Raw genomic sequence first — 5,477 nt, 5'->3', positions numbered from 1 at the left:
AGACCCCGAACCTAAAGGCAATACCAATACTGGGGTTATAGTCAAAGCTGTTTTGAGTTTCTGAAAGCTTACCTCACACTCTTCTGTCCACCTGAATAGAGCACCCTTCTAGGTCAGCCTGGTCATGGGTGCTACAATAGATGATAATCCCTTAACAAATCGACGGTAATACCCTGCCAAACCAAGGAAGCTCCGGATCTTTGTGGCTGAGGATGACCTGGGACTACTCTGCACTGCCTCCACCTTCTTCGGATCCACCTTGATCCCTTTACTCGATACCATGTGACACAAAAATGCCACTGAATCCAACCAGAACGCACATTTTGAGAACTTTGCATATAATTTCTTTTCTCTCAAGGTTTGAAGCATTGTCCTCAGGTGCTACTCATGATCCTCCAGACTCCGGGAGTACACCAGAATGTCATCAATAAAGACAATGACGAACGAGTCAAGATAAGGACGAAATACACTATGCATCAAATGCATAAATGTTGCTGGGGCGTTGGTCAGCCCAAATGACATTACAAGGAAGTCGTAATGACCATACCGAGTCCTGAAAGTAGTCTTTAGGATATCTGGCTCCCAAATCTTCAATTGATGATATCATGGGCGCAAATCAATCTTGGAAAACACTCAGGCACCCTGTAACTGATCAAATAGGTCATCAATGCGTGGCAAAGAATACCAGTTCTTCACTATAACTTTTTTCAACTGGCGATAATCATTGCACATATGCATAGAGCCATCCTTTTTCTTCACATACAAGACAGAAGCACCCCAAAGCGACACACTAGGCCGAATGAAGCCCTTATCAAGCAATTCCTACAACTGTTCCTTTAAATCCTTCAACTCAGGAGGGGCCATATGATAAGGAGGAATAGAGATAGGCTGAGTGCCCGACAACAAATCAATGCCAAAATCTATATCTTTGTCGGGCGGCATGCCCGGAAGATCAGCTGGAAACACATCAGGGAAATCCCTCACTACTGGGACTGGATCAACTATATGGGCATCCATACTGACATCTTTTACATAGGCTAGATATGCGTCACACCCTTTCTCAACCATTCGCTGAGCTTTAAGAAATGAAATAACTCTACTGAGAGTTTAATCTAAGGTACCCCTCCACTATTCGGGTAAACCTGGCATAGCCAATGTCACAGTCTTGGCATGACAATCAAAAATAGCATAATGGGGCGACAACCAGTCCATGCCCAAGATAACATCAAAATCTACCATGCTGAGCAATAATAAATTGGCTATGGTCTCAAAACCACTAAGAGTAATCAAACACGACCGATAATGTGGTCCAATACAAGAGAATCTCCCACAGGAGTAGATACATAAACAAGGGAACTCAAAGAATCCCGAGATACGCCCAAATGCGGGGCAAAATAAGAGGACACATAGGAATAAATGGAGCCTGGATTGAATAGAACTGATGCATCTTTATGGCAGATTGGAACAATACATATAATGATAGAATTGGAAGCAACAGCCTCTATACGAGCAGGAAGGGCATAGTATCCGGCTTGGCCTCCCCCTCTAGGGTGACATCTACTACCCCGGCCTTCACCTCGGGCTAGTTGAGCAGGTGGGGTGGCAACTGGCGCTGTAATCTTAGCCTAAGGACCTGGTGGCGCACATTGTGGCTAAGAAGTCTGTGGAGGTGCACTCCTCCTAAGTCTGGGGGAATCCCTCACCATATGGCGAGGGTCATCACACTCAAAATAAGCTCTAGGAGGACGTGGCGTTTGTGGCTGGCTCAGTCCAGGTCTGCTAGACTGACCATTAAAAGCACCTCATGCATGAGGCACACTAGATACTAGAGGTGCATAATAAGGCTCCTGAGGTCTAGGAGGAGCTGGAATACCACTGGCGACTAGAAGAGCTGAATGGACGGGGCAACTTACATAACCCCTTCCATGACGAACTCTAGCTGGGACACGGGCACCAGAATAATAACCCGAATCTCGAGACCTCTTGGCCTCTCTCTCCTCCCTATCCCGAGCAAGCATGCCCTCTACTCTCCTAGCAATACTTACCACCTGCTGATATAGGGATATCCATCTCTAACTCTCGGACCATGCTAGTCCTGGTGCTGGGAATGAGTCCCTCAATAAACCTGCGGACCCTCTCTCGAACTGTAGAGATCAAGGCCGGTGCATCTCTAGCCAAGTCACTGAAACAAATTGCATACTCTGAAACAGTCATGGCACCTCTGGCGCAATTGCACAAACTCCGCGCGCCATACATACGTGAGGCTCTGAAGGACATACTCTCTAAAAAACATGTCCGAGAACTAAGTCCATGTAAGGGAAGCTGCCTCAGCCGGACTATCCAATTCGTAAGCACGACACCACTGATAGGCTGCTCATCGGAGCTGAAAGGCAGTGAAAGAAACCCCACTCGACTCTGCTATGCCAATAGTGCGGAGGATACGGTGGCACTCCTTCAAAAATCCCTGAGCATCCTCTGATACTAGACCACTAAATGTAGGAGGGTCGTAATTCTTATACCTCTCGAGCCTACGCTGCTCCTCCTCTAAAGCTGCTGCCCTACCCTCGGGCTGATTTGGGGCTACAAGTGGTACCGGTATAACCTCTGGAATCTGATCAACCTGAACCCGCTGCTCTGGGTACGAGCGGCAGGAGTCTTTGCCCCTCCCCCAGCCTAAGATGTGGCTGCAGCAAGAGGAATCAACCCTGCCTGAGCTAGAGAGCTATACATGCTCATGAATAGTGCAAGGGTCTCCTGAAGATCTGGAGTAGTAGTAGTAGGCGTATCAGGTGCCTGTGCTCCGACTGGAGCTATTGGTGGCTCCTCTATAGCAGCTAGCTCGGGTGCTCTGGCGACACCACGTGGGTATCCTCGGCCTCTACCCCGACCTGGGCCTCTGGCAGCTCTAGTAGAGGGCGCGGGTGCCTGGTCATCTCTAGTAGCACGTGTCCTCACCATCTGTGAGAGAATAGAAGACATAAGTTTAGAATTTCAAAGTCAAAAATCTCGCACGATAAGGAATCAAATGAAGTGGAATTTTCCCAACAGTTCCATAACCTCACAAAGATAAGTACAGACGTCTCCGTACCGATCCGCGAGACTCTAATAAACCGGTTTGTGACTCACGACTCCTATGAACCTAGAGCTATTATACCAACTTGTCACGATCCAGTCTCTCCCTCCATGAATTATCATGACGACACCTAGTCTCTACGACTAGGTAAGCTTAATATTGTAGAAATGAAATGAAAACACAAAGATAACAACTAACAGATATTGTTAATAAACAGAAACGGTGCCACTCGGCATGTACAATAATCATTTTTCCCAAAACCCGAAATGTCGCAAATCATAAGCTTCTAAGAGTTTCTATATGCTTTATACATTAATGTCTGAAGAAAATAATGGCGAAATTTAACACAAGGGGATAGAAGGGGAGTCTGAGGTCTGCGGACACGAGCAGATGTACATTGAAGTCTCTTGAGCAGCAACCACGCAACTAGACTCGAGGCTGATAGCTACCACCTGGATCTGCACATGGAAAAACATGTGCCAGAAAGGGCATAAGTACACCACAATAGTACTCAGTAAGTGCCAAACCTAACCTCAGTCGAGTAGTGGCGAGATCAGTTCAGGGACCTACTGGTATAAATATAATGAAATAAGAGAGAAAGAAATATTACAGTAAAATAAATACGGAAATCTAACCGGAATAGAATTCAATGAAAGCCAATAACTCAGAACATAGTAATAGCAACAGGGGATCTCCCGGGATACCGTCCCGTAGTCCCAAACGTAAATGTGCAGGGGGATCTCCCGGAATACCATTTTGCAGTCCCAAAGTAAATATGCAGTGCTGGGGGATCTCCCAGAATACCGTTTCGTAGTCCCAAAGTAAATATGCAGTACAGGGGAATCTCCCGGAATACCATTCCATAATCCCAAAGTAAATATGCAGCTCAACCAATATGAACAACAGTTACAGCAAGGAAACCTACAGTTTAGACTAAGTTCTCATCAAAGAAAACATGTAATTTCACTAAACATATTGCACAAAGTTCAAATAGGTAGTTAAAACACCTAAGCATGCTTTTCTAATTTAAACAAAGTAGTTACATATGCTAGTGTAGTTCAAACAAGGAGAAACAGGTTATGACTTAGTGAAAAATAGAGTTTTACAACAAATAGCCCGTGTACGTACTCATCACCTCATGTACACGACGCTCATATATCAAACAGTACCAAATCCTAAGGGGAGCTCCCCCATAAGGTTAGGCAAGACACTTACTCGAACCAAGCTAAATCAATCCATCAAATGCTCTTTCCACAAATATCCGGCTCCGGATGGCCCAAATCTAGCCAAAACCAATTACATAACATATATTTAGCTACAAGAAACTAATCTAGCTAACGAAATCAAAGCTAAGGCAAGAAATTAGAAAAACGTCCAAAAAGCCTCCTCGGACCCACGTCTCGGAATAGGGTAAAAGTCACAAATTATGAACACCCATTCACTCACAAGTTCACTCGTACCAAAATTATCCAAACCCGAGGTCTATATCCCACTCAAAACTCAGAAATTTGATTTGGGAATTTCCCCCCTATTTTCCCAACATTATCACTCAAAATCCTTGATTAAATGAATAAAACAACAACATATTAATGAAATATAGCCAAAACCGAGTAAGGAATCGCTACTCGCAAACTTCCTTTGAAAATCCCTCGAAATTTTGCCTCAATCCGAGCTCTCTAACTCCAAAAATGGAGAATGAAATCAAACCCTCGCATTTAGCCCTTTTCTACCCAATTATTTTGCATCTGTGGACTTCTCATCGCACTTGAGGAATTTCCATGGCAGGTGAGGAAATGACTTTAGGGACTGGGTCCGCATCTGCGGGCAACTGGCCGCACCTGTGTGCGCACCTGCGGGCTCATGTCTGCTTCTGCGGGTTCTATAACGCATCTGCGGGTATCGCAGATGCGGCGTTTCCCTTGCACCTATGACCCCTGACCATTACGTACAAATTCGCTTCTGCGCCTGATCTTCTGCACGTGCGAGTCCGCACCGGTGGTCTCCCCTCAGCAGGTGCGTAAACACTAGAAACCAGCAAATCTCAGCAATTGCCTAAGTCCAAATTTCAATCCGTTAAGCATCCGAAACACACCCGAGGCCCCCAGGACCTCAATAAAATATACCAACAAGTCCTAAAACACCATACAAACTTAGTCGAGCCCTCTAATCACATTAAACAACGCTAAAATCACGAATCACCCTCCAATTCAAACTTAAAGAACTTGAAACTTTAAATTTCCACAACCGATGCCGAAACCTATCAAACCTCATCCGATTGACCTCAAAATTTGCACACAAGTCATATTCAACACTATGGACCTAATCCAACTATTGGAATCAGATTCCGATCCCGATATCAAAAATTCCACTACCAGCCCAAAACTCCAAAAATTCAACTTTCGCC

This window comes from Nicotiana tabacum, chromosome 11, assembly GCF_000715075.1.
Source record: "Nicotiana tabacum cultivar K326 chromosome 11, ASM71507v2, whole genome shotgun sequence".
Taxonomy (NCBI): domain Eukaryota; kingdom Viridiplantae; phylum Streptophyta; class Magnoliopsida; order Solanales; family Solanaceae; genus Nicotiana; species Nicotiana tabacum.
The sequence above is the reverse complement of the archived record's forward strand: the minus strand, read 5'-3'. Positions refer to the sequence as shown.